Source organism: Dromaius novaehollandiae, chromosome W (assembly GCF_036370855.1).
Source record: "Dromaius novaehollandiae isolate bDroNov1 chromosome W, bDroNov1.hap1, whole genome shotgun sequence".
In the NCBI taxonomy this organism is placed as follows: domain Eukaryota; kingdom Metazoa; phylum Chordata; class Aves; order Casuariiformes; family Dromaiidae; genus Dromaius; species Dromaius novaehollandiae.
In genome coordinates this window covers 46468066-46482677 of record NC_088130.1, presented here as the reverse complement: position 1 = coordinate 46482677, position 14612 = coordinate 46468066, and the positions used below count along the sequence as shown (strand labels likewise).

The 14612-nt window shown below is 44.5% G+C and overlaps 1 long non-coding RNA gene across 5 annotated transcripts in view; it reads right to left on the bottom strand.

Annotated features, from left to right (window-relative positions):
- Nucleotides 1–1874: 1874 nt before the first annotated feature.
- LOC135324153 (uncharacterized) overlaps nt 1875–14612 on the bottom strand; it is a 155403-nt gene continuing 142665 nt past the window's right edge. For all 5 annotated transcript variants that reach the window (XR_010385502.1, XR_010385501.1, XR_010385503.1 and 2 more), the window contains one exon: nt 1875–4732. This is a non-coding gene — a long non-coding RNA (uncharacterized LOC135324153). The remainder of the gene's footprint in view (nt 4733–14612) is intronic.

The window sequence follows — 14612 nt, the reverse complement described above, 5'->3', positions numbered from 1 at the left end:
TCTCTTTGGCTTGTTGGGTGGAGAAAATGTTGCAATCGTGCGGTTGGGATACTGCAGCCTTGCCATGCCTGCACAGCGCAGCACGCCCACACCCCGAGCACCTTCGGCACAGCCTCCTGCGCCTTCGGATGTCACTGCTGGGAACAGGGCCTGGCTCACTGCGAAGCTCCAGCGTGGGGAGGCATCCTCAGGTTTTTGCAGATTCAGCCTACATTTGCCTCTGGAAATTAATTCCGCTTGCTAGTCCCTGGGTGTCTTAGCAGAAGGGCTTCAGGAGGCAGGAGGGCATAAACAAAGAGGCGTGAGCGCACTCAGAAGCAGTGTTGCTGTACTCATTCAAAACCATGCTATAAGAACAGCAAGCTAACTAACATCCCATGCACATGACAGCATTGCTACACAGGGCTCTTTCTTCAGGGCTAGATTATACCTTTGGCTTGTGCTAGTGAATAAAACACCAGCGCAACCTGTGCATCAGCAGGGTGGCTCAGCACTCATTGCATTATACATCAGGTTGGCTCGGTTTTCTCTTCTTGCTGTGTTGGTCTGTTTATAGCCTGGTGCAGTGCAGGGATGATTTGAGTTCTTTCAGCTAAAGCTCCCTGGACCAGCCAGGCAGGGCCAGTTTCTGCTCATTGGGCTTCTCCTGAAATCAGCCTTGCACCAGTGTGCTGGGGGAGGGAGGACACAGAGCGTGGGAACACGCACCTCTGCGCAAGAGCTGGGCATGAGTTTGCCCGCAGTGGAGACATGCTTTCATCTAGGGTGGTTGAGGATGAAAAGAAAAGCAATAGGGACAGGAAAGTCGACAAAAGTTGTTCTTCTATGTAAATGCAAATTGGCAAGCCAGAGGCTAGGAAAAGGCCTTCCCACCTGTCCCCTCTCTTCCGTGGTTTGGCTCACCAGACAGTCCATCCTGGGGGTGAAGCTGTGCACAGTAACACACGAACCGCCCCCCCCCCCCCCCCCACTACAGAAACCCCCAGTTCATTCCTTTCCATTTATCTGTGTTGCAGCATGTAGAGACCTGGCCACAGGCTGAAGCCTTGCTCTTTCCAGCGCTGTATGTTTATTGTCCCAAAGAGCTTAGAGGCAAAATAATTCCTTCTAACTCTTGTTTATCTATGGCATGAAAAGAAATGTGTTGCTGGTGTTTTAATTCCCACTTGTACATATTGTCCCAGTACTGTGAGACCATTTTCCACTCCATAAGACACAGGACTGGAGCCACATATGGGTCACAGCCAGGGACAGGTGTGTCACCAAAGCTGTTTTGAGAAAACCTGACAACTTTTTGACAGCATTTAGCACAGCTCAAGCTGCTTCAGTTACTTCTGAATCCACTATTTCTTCATCCATAGCACGGCTAAAACTATTTCAATTATCCCACTCAGTTTCAAATCCATTTTTTTCTTTATCCTTTAGCTCCTTTTATTTTGCTTGGAGATTTGAACTGGCCAATGGAGAGACCTCAGAGACATGATGGGTCAAGTACAAAATAGTGACAGGATCATCACTAAAATATTGTTATGAACCAATTACCTGGCCGAGAGTTCTGCAAAGCTTATTTTTGTCTGGCGACGCACCTATTCCTCTGGCACCGCGTGCTGGAGTGCCACTAAAGGATTCCTTCAAAGTGACATAACTTACAGTGAATTAGCTCTAAACGATATTAATAGAAAAATACACCCAGTACAATCTGTCCATTTGCCTTGGAGCTAACTGAACTTGTGAAAGGGAAAATATACATGCTTTTAGGTCCCCAGAGTAGTTTCAGTCAGCATAATTCTGTTTTAGGGCTCTTCCAATTGAATCAGAGCAGCTTTGGGTTACCAATAACAATGAAGCCTTGGGAGTTAAGGCCTTCAGCAGTATGAAATGCATGTAGATTTAATTAAAAGGAATAACTGCTGCAAGCTTACTGAGAAGAACACATAATATTCAACAATACAATATCTTCCAAATGCTGCCTGTGCATTTATTACTATCATTTTAACAGAGGGATCATTTAGTATTTTAAACTCTGAAAGAACTTTACTGCAATGCCTACGTAGGATGTGGATCATTTGGGGTTTTTTTCCCGAAACCATATAAACTCTTGTGCATAAAAAGTATTATAAATCTTCCCATCTAGAACCAGAAAAAAACAGATAAACATAAGAGATAGTATGATACATGGTTTGCTTTGGATTCAGATGGTATCTGAGGCAAAGTTTCTTGTGAAGTCTATGTGGAAAATAATGTATATGTCCTTTATAAAACAGATTTTCACTGACACACATGGTCATAGGCATTTTTTTTCCTTTTTTCTAGTTTTCTTCAAATAGCAGTATTACAAATGTGAAACTTAAAATTTCACATGTATTCATTTCTTATATTCTCCTTAGTTAAATATTTTTGATTTTACCAAACCTAGAATTTTGAAAGCAGGAAAAGTTGCTTCTTTGTTTTTTTTTTTTTTTTTTGAAGCCAGGTGTCAGAACAATGAAAGGAAAACAGTGCGGCATCATGACAATTTTTGTTATATTCTATCATTTTCACATTACCAGTGCAAAGTGCAAAAACCATTCATAACAAACCATGCATGTCGGTCTAAGTCTGCCATTGTCACATCCGGGACATGCTCTCACCTGTAACATATGAAAACCTGCCTGTGCTGCAAACCCATGGAGACACAGCTCTTTATGGCTCCTACTGTCTTCTGTGTGCCACCTGCTGCGCGAGGGGCTGCTTCTACCTACCTACCTACCTTGTCTGCAGGTGTGGTGGTGTCACTGATTTGTGCCTATGCTGTGCACACAAAGCATTCTGCCTTTATTCCTTTTAACTGTCCAAAAATCATTTATCTCTTTATGATGGAAGGTTAGACAGGCATATATTGTTGCAGTGACCTTTTGCCCCATGATATTACTGAATAATGTTGGAGCAGAGCTGGATTTAGGGATTAAGCAAATGGCAAACCCCAGTGACCTTAATTACTCTAATGCCTCCTTTAATCCCATCAGAGCTATGCAAATGAAATGCACTTCTTGCATTTAGAATAAAGATCGCTTGGTCATTTTTAAGCTGCAACTGGAGCACATAATGTTAAAAATGTAACAGAAAGACATACAGGCCACCTGCTGTGTAGATGCCCATCGGAGTCACGGAGCGCCGTGCTGGGGTGACTCGCATGGTCATCCACAACAAGCCGGGGAAGGAGGTCACAGGACTGCTGCATCCCTTCTTCCCATTGCGCTCAGGAGCAGATTCCCCTGGAGAGGCCGTCAAAGCAGGAAGCTTGTTCTCTCACTCCTTTGACCTACTCCCACACAAATATTCAGGACTAACTTCACACCAGTAATGTGAAGGATATATATACATATGTGTATATATATATATATTTATATCTGTGTGTGTGTGTGGATATGCATGTGTGCATGCGTGCATGCATGTAAGGCAAAGGCTATGAAGAGCCAAGGGTGTTTGCAGCTACTGGGGAGAGTGAGCACAAGCATTAGCTATGCTGCCCCTCTGTGTGTAGGTCTTTGGAGCTGAACTATGTCTTTTTTTTTTGCCCTCCCCAAATATATATTCATTCAAAAATATACATATAATTGCTTTGAGGTATTGGGCTATTGCAAATGTTTTGGTGGATGCCTGGAAGTTCAGCTGACCCCATCCGTATGTCTGTCTGCTTTTCTTTAGCACCATCACAAGAGTCATTAGTCAGTGCTCACCCACACATGGAGCTGGTGCTGATCCAGCTGCACAGGTAAGCATCTGCTTAACTTCCAGCAGGTGCCTAATCCTGTTGACTTCAAGATCAATGCTCCTGAGGGACAGAGTCCCTTGTGCTGGCAGCAGAAAGGGCAAACTGCCCTTCTCTGTTCCCTGATGCACAGTCAGTGCTTTCGCATTTTTCTCCTTTCTCCTGTGCTGAAGTCTGTGTAATGAGAGCCGACAGACACGCGGGTCCTTGTGGGGGTGGCCACATGCCTGCTGTTTGCTGGGGATCCTCAAGGAATCCAGCCTGGCCATAGACATGTTTTTCTATGGGTCTATCTCTGTTGTCTTATAATGAGGCTTGGCTTGTGTGCAGCTAGCACACGTCCCTGAAGACTGCTGTCAGGCAGGGTGCTGGCTGACATGCACCCCCACTCTTGGGGCTGGAGGTAGGACACGCCGCGCTCCTGTGTCAGAGCATGCTTCTCCCGAGCCATATGGCATCGTGTTTGTGTCCAACAAGTAGGACCTGCACTTCCTTATTTTTTAAACTAAAATTTCCATGGACAAAACCTCTTGGGCAACCAGGGAGGGGAAAAGCTGCAGTAGACACACACAAAATTGTCACATCCCAGGCTGTTTGGCGAATGCTACTGCCAAAGAGCAATATCGGCTTTTGATGTCCGCCTGTGCTGGGCAGAACAGGACACCTCAGAAAGGGGAGTTTGCAGGAACACGGCACCATCTGCTTCTCGCCACTGCCAGGCCTGGCGATGGGCTCTGCACGGGCTCCCGTCAGCACAGATTGCAGGCAGCCCGGCCTCCCGCCGGCAAGCAGTTTGAAAATGAAAAGCAGGACGCAAATAGGGAGTTGGTCAGTTATCCCAGCACCTCGCTGCTGATTTGCCAGGACGGAGAGAAAGGACGGTGGGAGAGCACTGGGCTGGGCAACCCAGGATCCCATCTCCTCCACTGGTGCTGGTGTCATGGAGATGGGACATTTTCAGAGTAAATGTGGTTCATATGCCTAGGGAAAAAGAAACATGGAAGCCGATGAATAGTAGTAATATTTTTCTCAGCATCCTGAAAATGATTACTTCATTGCAGGAAGATGTCTGTGAAGCAGTAAATAGCTCACCTGGAGGCCAAGTACTTCTGTTTTACAGGCACCATTTGTACTTTCTATATGCATCGCAAAATACGCAATTATGTAGATTTTTACAAATCGGATAAAACCAGCAATTTATTCCATTTTACCTGTTTTTCATGGCTGTGACTTTCTTGAATGCATTTGCTATTCAGAATTAGTTATAGAAGAAATCAGATTCTATAAAAAATTCTTGGTCTGTTGATTGTGAATTGCTTGTTCCAAGTATTTGACATTTGAAGTATATTAGTAATGCTTAACTAGGCACAAAATAATACAGAGAAATGTTTCTGCTGTCTTGCTGTATATGTTTAATTCCTAAAATATGATTTTGACTGCAAACAGGCACAATTATGAGCTTTTAATTAACTTTGCTGAAAGTTCTGTCAGAATTATTTCAAATTCACTTCTCTTTGATAATGTGCTGCTAGTATTTACTAAAACATTCCCAGGAAGCAAATTCAACAAATGTAGATGAAACTAATTTTGGTTTACTGAGGCCAAAATTTGCAGAACTTTTCAAGTATTCCTCTAGTTCTATGATGATGTTTAGTTTTGAAAAGGATAGCAAAGGAAATGCAGAAAATGATTGACCACTGAGCCTGACACCTATTCTGAACAAAGAAACTGAGTGCTTCTAATAAACAAACAAAATAAAATAAAATACCAATATTGACTACAGTTGGGCAAATGACGTGGAAGAGCCAAAGAGCAGCATATGGAGAACTTTACTACACATCACAGCAGATTTAGAACAGCTGAATAAGGACTGAATTCTTCTGAAATAGATGATTTTTTCAGTGGATGATATTTGGTACTAATTTAATGGAAGCCAGGTAAAAGTGACATCTGGAATTTGAGCTATGATATTTTGATCGTATTAATCATGGATGGCCAACATAGCTCTGAAGAAATGGTTAGCAATCCATGGCTTGTGGCTGCTAGGCAATGGCACTGACTTGGAAAATATATTAGGAATGATGTTTTACTTCCCAAAGTTACACCTCATCTTCAAGAAATGTTGGCACCACTGGGAAATCTGAGCTTAGGAAAACAAAATTCAGTTGAATGCCTGCAGTTGCAGAAAGCTGAGGGACAGCTGAAAGCCACCACAGTCCTTCCTGTCTCACTTAGGGATCCCACCTGACACACCAGGAAGAGGCATGATGTCATGGTGAAACTCAGAATAAGAGAAATGATACTAATCAGTGATGTCTGAAGCAGGTTGCTTCTGGTGGAGCATGATAGCATGGAGGTGTTACCTGGAGAATAAGTCTAGTCAGACATACTTGGCTGCTTGCATCAGGCAAGAAAATGAGAGAGCTCAGACATAAGCATATCAAGGATATTTCCATCACTTGCAATGCTGAAAGCTGTCATATCTGGGTGGCCAGAAACAAGCCTTGCCATGTGTGACAGGATGATGGGCAGTGCAGGGGGGGCAGCCACCCTCACCATGGAAGGTCAAGTGTATAGTGCTGTGCTTCAGATGTGACCAGTCAGTCAATACGTGCAGAAGGATGGATGAGCAGAGGTCTGGGTATTTGCAGTCCATGCTGACTCCGTGGTTTACAGTGAAGGAGATTTTTTTCTACACAGCTGCAAATGCCATGTTCCGTTTTACCTGTCATGTTCCTGATGCAGTGGTAGAAAATGTCTTCCTATCCCCATTGCACTGAGCTGTGCATTGGTAACTGCCTCGTAATGCCTTCCTGCTCAGAGCTGGCTGTGCTTCAGGTGCAGAGAAAGAGAAAATTCCTCTGACACCCTGCAGTCTGGTTTCATTGGCTGATGCTGGGATGGAAGTTACCGCTTTGCACCAGACCAGGTGGTGAATGGAGCAAGAGGGATGGTCTCCAGAATACGAGAATTTCCACATGACATTGAAAACCACAGCAACAGGAGAGAGCTCCAGATGAGGCAAAAGAAAGAACTGAGAGAGAGTTCAGTTGATTCAGAACCTGTCACAGAAAATGCTTCGTATTTATACCTTCAAGATACAGACAGCTCAGGTCAAGGGGTATAGTTCACTTTTCCCCAGGCTGAGACAGCAAAGTGCAATTGCCTCAGACAAGGACTCTTGCTGCTTTCTAGAAGGTGTGTGAATAGGGCAATTGGTGCTGGAACAGGCTGCCCATGGAGATATTCAAGGGCCTCTTAGCAAAGAGATTCAGTGAAAATTAGTGAAGAAATTCTTATAAACCGTGGACCAAGTGGACTTGTGAAAAGTCTGGGGTCAGGTTGTATGGCCCAAACAGCCTCCCTTGGCTGTGCTCACTGCAAATGAAAGCAACCTCACACCTTTTCAGCCTTGCAGGACGAGCACAGCCTGAGAGGCATGCTGCAGGCTAGGGCCCAGGCGGTCCCTTCTGGGAAACAGGGGAGAGGGATTTCTGAGGGGGAGCTCCAGCACATGCCTAAGCACCTGCATGTGGAGGGAGTGTTGCTATAGAGCATACGTCAAGTAACTCCTCATTAAAGCACAGACATTTGGTTCTTCCTGAAGGGCCAGGGGCCTGGTGCTGAGCACCGCTCACTGTGTTTGTAGCCTCAGTTGCTCCTCTCTCCTGGTGTCAGGGTAGCGCGGGGCAGACTGGAGCAGACGCCACTGGGTATGTCTCTCCTGCTCTCCCTCCTCTCTGCCCACTCTCACCAGCTTTCCTTTCTCCATTCCCATGGCAGGGGGGCGGGGGGAGCTCCTCCAGACTCCTATTCTTTCACGAGCAGCTGTTCTCCCTTTTGCCGAGAAAGCTGGCGAGGGGAGAGTATTGCCACAGGGAGGCCAATGAAGCCGGGACTGTGCATGCAGGAGGAAACATCCGTCACGTCCCAGTGGGCCTCTAGTCAGTCAGCGAAGAAACTCCACAGGCACAAGTGTGTACTGCTTCAGGGTCTCTGCACACCTGCTGTGAAGTGGAAAACAGAACTAACAATTCATTGACTGCCACTGCAGGTTTTCTTTGCGTCATAGCTGAGAGATATGCAAAGCCCAGGATGGGCAGCACCAAGCATTAGGAAGCAGTAGAGAACACGTACAGTGCTGCAGGAGGTGAGTAATACAGCTCCCAAATCGATCTGATGCTTGTGGGCAGACAGCCTCCCTGCAAAGTGGAGTAGCCATCCCAGTACTGGATGTGTGCCTTAGTTTATGTACATAACCATCTCTGTTTCAGAGGGGGTTTAAGCTGCGGATGCACTGTCTGGATGCAGGAGTGAGGAGGGCCCCAGGTAAGCAAGAGCTGAGATGGTGAGCACCTGCCGGGCTGCACTGCAGTGTGATGTGTTGGGGCCACTTCTAGCCCCGCCAAGCAGCTGCCCACTCCAGGGCAGTCCTGTCTGGGCACACGTGCTTGTGCACTCATAGGGAAGGAAGCCTGGGTGTAGCTGAAATGCAAAGCCGCAGATTGGAAACAGCCATGCTCAGCCCTCGTTAACAATTAGAGGAGCTCTCAGACCTTAATTACTCCCTGGCCCAGGCCAGGTCAAGCTCTTCCACATGACTATGCTCAGACTGGTATCTTGAGGCCAATCTGCTTTAGCAGTCTCTAGGCTTTGGCAGGCTTTAGCCCAGGTCACCAGCTCTGGCCCCCAGACACGATTTCTGGTCAGCAGCCTTCTGGCCAGGTCCCCTCTGGGAGCCTCCCTGCCCAGCCCTGGCCTCCACTGAGCACCAGCCACATGCAGCCTGCCCCACATCTGCCTCCTGGCCACTGCCCTGGGGCAACGTGAGCATCCTGCCCCACGTCTGCCCTGCTGGCCACTGTTGCGGGGCAACGCAGGTGGCTGACGCAGCAATGCACAGACTATGCAAAGCAGCAGTCTAAACTCCTTGCACTTAGCATACAGACAGCACTTGGGAGACCCAAAAAAGCCGACACAGCACCCACACAAACCCCTTCATCAGTTTCCTGTTCACCCCACAAGGCAATAGCTGTGTGGGAAGGCCAGGAAGCCACTGCATTCATTCACTGTCTCCTTCCTGTTTGGTCTTGCTTTCATGCCTAGTCACAGCCGATTTTGTCTTTTCTTAACTTCCAGCTTCCTCTGCCAGGTCAGCCTGAAAATCTACCCATCAGATAATCAAGGGCTCCCTCGGTCTGCTTTTTGCTAGGTTAGCCATCAGGAGGCCAGACTTGAAAAACTATTTTTTATCTAGATGGCAGCAACTTCATTGTTCTGCTTGAAAAGCAGACCATTCATTTGTTAATTGTTTTAATACCTTGCCAATTCAGAGGCAGACTTGCAGGTGCCAGTCTTCCTTTCCTTCCCCCAGATGTATAAGTCAGTGAGCACTACAATGCAAAGAGTCAGAAAAATGCAACACATCAAGAACTCTTAACATGAAACTGAGTTTGCAAGCTGCATGTAGATCACCTGGTAGCCAAATCTTCAGTAAATCAAAACTAAAGACCTAATACTACATACACATCTTCAAGAATTTTTAGACCAGAAAATAATTTTGCCTTTATCAGTAGTCATTAGGTGAACTCCTTAGTGAAAAACAGCTGCTAATTCTACTATCTTTCCTCTCATTTTTAGTAAGACCACACTTGAAGTGACAGATGACTCAATGTTAGCCAGGGTGGCAACATTTGGCCCACGGGTCTCTGAGTGTGACGAGGTGGTGAAGAATTGTGAACCCTGGTTTTTCCAAAGCTCCTGTGAGTTCTTCAGTAAATTCATCAGTTAATCCCTGTAAGAATCTACTCAGAACATATATATTTATAGATGTAAATTTGCATATAGATTTAGACTTGTGAATATGTAATTCTTCAAGCTTTTCTCTTCTCCTATTTTTAATTTGATTTTAATGTCTTCTCCCCTGTTAACTCTACACAAATCAAGACCTTTTGCCATGGAATGCAGGGAACTCTTTTCTGTAACGCACTAGCATCAGCAGTCTCAAGCATCTTTGAAAATTTAGCCTCTGGGAGCCTAACTGATTTTTGAACTCATTTTTGACTTTCTCATTCCTGCCTCTAAGGCACCTGGGAACCTACTTATAGTATCTAGCTAGCTTAGTTGCCACAGTAGCTCTGGTATTTTAGCTCAAAAAGACAATGAATGACTCCGACTTCCCTTTCCTGTTACCCAGGGCTGCTGGGGCATGGCTCCTTATCTACTCAGTAGAGAGAAGTAGTTACTGCTTCTCAGCAAGTGTACCTTCCCACTGTGGTTTGTACCCAGGTCAGAACTGAGGGTTTCACTCAAATAAAGAGTCTAGTCAATTTTTAAAACTCTTTGTATTCCTAAGCCTGCATGCTGACTTTCCTAGGATCAGTGGTGGAGCACCAGCATGGAGCGATAGGCTGGTGCTGGCCTTCTTGTTCATCAAATAGCCCCTAAAGGAGGTCTTCTGAAGGCAGCCCATGGCCGTTTTGCAAATTATGCATGTATTACCTTCCACATGGCTGTTTCAAATGGATGGGCTAGCAGTTCTGAAAAAGTGTGCATGGAGTCTGGAGAGCCACTAACTAGGCTGGAACAGCAATGATGGCAGCTTTGCTTGCATCATCAGGTCTCCCCCCACCATCTGAGTTTGTGCACTTTGTCCCTCCTTCTCCTTTCCCTCATGAACCTTTGTTTAGGAAAAGAGTGAGAGAATTTAAGAAAAATGGGTGTTTTCAGGAATACTTTTAAGCCATATTTCCCAGCGAATGACCTAGCAGTATGAAGCATTGCTTTATTACACTAACAGATGATCTTAACGATAATCCTCTGGCTCCAGGTCATAAACATTAAAGACAAAAAACTTGCAAAAATGTCCCACCTAAGTAGTATGTATGTGCCCATCTTTAAAGGATGTCTGCTTAGAGAAGGAGGCTGTCACATGACGCATGCAAAAAAAACCACTTTTATTTCTTCAAATTAACCACAGCTTCTTATAACAACAGTGGTTGCAGAGCTGTAAACAAAGTGATGGAGGCCACTGATAAGAAGAAATGGTGGAGTTGGTATATTCAGTTAGCCTAATGCTCTATTTTTAGAATACTTTTATTTTTCTTGAAAGAAGTTAGCAGGCATCTATATTTATCTGACATCTGCCTCCACATAAGTCCTTTTGCAAGCTCTCATTCCCTCACAGTGTCCAGCCTTGTTCACGCTGTTCCACTCCCTGATTTCTTCGGCACTTATGAACTGCCGTGGGGGTGTTGTTAAACCACATGTGAAAAGGAATCCAGTGTAGTACCATACGGCCTAAAAAATGGAGCACAGCCAAAGAAAGAGGGTTTTAACCCGAAAAAAATTGCTTTGAAGCACAGTTTGCATGTTAAGGAGAAGGCTTCTCAATCCCAACCCAACATATGCTGCAGGGCTTTGACTTTTTGCATGGTCAATCTACATGGGACTCGACTGACTTCTTACCCAGAGTCAGGCTTTGCTCATGATTTTCCACACGCATGAAAGCTAGATCTGTTCCTGTGACTTATTGTACTTTGTGTAGAACCTGAAAAGGTTTTAAAAATCCCATGCTAGGATTCCCTTTGTCATTTACAGAGGAGGGGGCTGTCTGGTGACTCTTTGCTGCCTTCTCCAGTAGTTGCTGAATTTGGGCACAACTGCAGCCTTCAAGCTTTGGCCTGTGATAGTGGTGCAGTGCTCCTCAAATCTACTCAGGTGTTGGAAAACTGGTGGAAATCCAGCTGGCTGTGAAAACGGACATTGAAATGAAGCTTGGCACAGCAAGGCTTACATGCCACAGGCAAAGGGGACATGCTGGTAAGTCGATCAGCAAGGAGGAAGCTGAGCTGGATTATTGCTGAGTTCAGATGACCATTCAGTGGGGAAGCTGGTCCATTGCAGAGCCATCCTCAGTACTGCAGCATTACAACTAGCCCTTCTTTAGCACCATCCTATTCCAGAATTTATTGCACATGGCAGTGGAGGAGAATTGGTCCTGTACAGGTTAGAAATGGGTGAATCTGAAGGTATGCAAAAGCCTTCAACCTTCAGAGCAGCATCCTACCTTTGCAAAGATGGATCTTTATGGAACAGATGAAAAGTGGGAGGAAAAAATCTCCTTTACGGTTCTTCAAATGTAGCCCAATACACATGCTTTTAGAGTGTCTCAGCTATGGAAGAACTTGAAAGGTCTTGCTCTACCCTCTAACAGGGCAATCAAAGACAGTTAAACAGAGTGCTAATTATCTTTCTGGACCCATTTTTTTCACTGATTGTGAAGCATTATCTAATTACAGGGATCGCTTGTGAATTCTCATCTGGCATACAGCCTGTCATTTCAGGGAGGATATTCATTAGCTTTGGTTTTCAGCAAAAATAGAAAATGCCCTTCTCTGATGTACAAAACTCAGCTCAACATCGACAACGGGATAGTGGTCCTGGCTGTCTGAGCACTAGCCTGCTGCAAGGGGAAGGTACGTGGGCTGCATGAATTCAGCTGACCCACAATTTGAGCAAGACAGGGAGGGTGACTGCTGCCAAAAAAGCCCCAGAGTAGCTTGAAAACCTCAGTGTTCGAAGGGAGAAAAGTGACTCCCTACTGCTATATTGAAAGATGTATTCTATAGCCATGGTTTGGGAAGGCTTGTTTGAATATCTACTACTTAGAAAAAGAAATCTAATTCTTGAGTAATTCTTTACTAAAGACAAAATCTGGGCAGTGGTAGGAGTGCTGCAATAGCCAATGTTGAAGTTGGACGTAGTCACGTTTTCCTTTCCTCCAAAGAGAAATACCAGACAATTTCTTTGAGTCACTGGGCAACCAACCAAAATGGCCAAATGAACATTTTCTAGATGTCATTATTGATAACACGCGATTGGCACTTTAACAAGCAAACCTTTTCTCAGGCTACAATTCTGGAGCCACGCTGCGCATTAGGTGGGCTCAGGGCTCCTGAGCAGAACTTGCGAATGTGCTGAAGTTCCTCTGATGGAATGCCGAGATTGTGAAAATATGAGAGGCTAGTCCCGTCTTGCTAGCTGGCGCAGCAGCCACGGCAAAGATATGAGTAACTTTGCCTTCCAAGTACAAAATGATTGCTGGCAGTACACTGTGAACATGTCAACTTAGGGGAACATATTAAGAAAAGGCCCATCAGTGGTTTTCTTTCTTTAAATGGTAGCCACTGAAAAGTTATGCAAACACTTCAGCTGTGGAATATATAATCTGACGTTTGGCAGGGCTCCTTTGTTGATCCAAGGAGTGAAGTATGCAGTGGATGGCTAGCAGTTGTTTCAGTGCTTATTCAAAATGATAAACTATATTAGATGTGGTTTTTTTTCCCCCCACTTCTGTTCTAACTAGGTCACTCCCAGTAAATAAACCTGATTCCCTGGTTTTCTAACAATGAAATGTTCTTTTAGCGGCCACAGGCTAGTACAGAGGGAGCTGCAAAAGGGAATTAGAGAGGGAGAGAGAACATGAGCCTGTGGCTATACATGAAAATGAGCCCAAACCAGAGCCGGCTATCTGAAACATGCACCCAAGCAAACATGGTTGGTTTTAATAAAACCATTCCCTGGTCCAAACCACCCAAGTTAAAACCTGGCCAAAGAGGTGCTGCTAAATTAAAACTATTTTCTGCCCACTTCTAATCAAAATGAATATGGCTGAAATCAGAGCCTGTTTGTGGAATCTGCCCTGTAGTCTCAAGTTTTGGGCGTCCTGGTCTAAACCTCTTTAGGTGTTGATTTTGCAGCCCAGCCTCTCTCCTCACCATCTTCTCTTATGCCGACTTTCTCTCTACAGCCTCCAATCTCTCCTGCTCAACCCTGCTTCAGTAAAAACTGTGGGGAAAAAAATCCCAAGTTGTGTCTCCAGAAGTTACTCAGGTTTTACTCATTGCTTGACAAGGTCTAGATGATAAATAAAGAAACCACACTTTCCACAGAAGACCCTATAGCACCTGATATAACACACAGTCTGTGCAGCTGCTGAGGAAACAAAACTGTGTGCTAGCTCTGTGTTCTTTTTAATACTCTTTGAGAGAAAAATAAAAGGCCTAACTAAAATAAAATATTAGTTTAATTTTTATCATGTTTTCTTTCTACCTGTTTATCTACTCCATGTGAATACTCACCTACTAGTTCATTTTGAAGAGTTAAACTATTTCTAAATAAAATAAATTATGAATACGGGCAAAACTCATACAACATCAAAAGTATCACAACCCTTCCCTAAATTAAAAAGAGAGAATGCTCTCAAAAATGGATATTGAGATAGTCAGTAAATGGGAAAAATATGAACTAATTAGTCATGCATCATTTTTACAGGAATGACCTATTTTGAGAAGATAGGTCTTCAAATGATTTGGGAGTTAAGAAGGAATTTGAAGAGAATAACTGCTTATCTTGAGAAGAAAAATCAGTAACACAAGAAATGTGTGAAGACAACACAACAAAATATTTCAATGCTACTGGAATACAGCTACATGAATTGGAAACCACATTTTGCCATTTTCTGATCTGAGCTGCATATTGCCATTTCCTATGATTTTCTATTAGCTGAATTCATGCTTACCCATACACCCACTATTCAGAGCATATGAAACTTATAAGGCTTAATAACTGCGAAGTGGTGAGCTACAGATGTACCTTGTAGGTTCTGCCTGTTTCAGGGTTAGTAATAATAATAATTCCTGTTGATTACCCACTATTATCATTCTGGATCCACGAGTAGGCTGAATCATCTGTGAATCCTCACCCAGTTCTCACCCAAACACAAGGAACCTGAAGTAAAACCCAAATTAGCATATTCCTACTGAGATTGGATCATTTGGTCAACAACACAAACAACTCT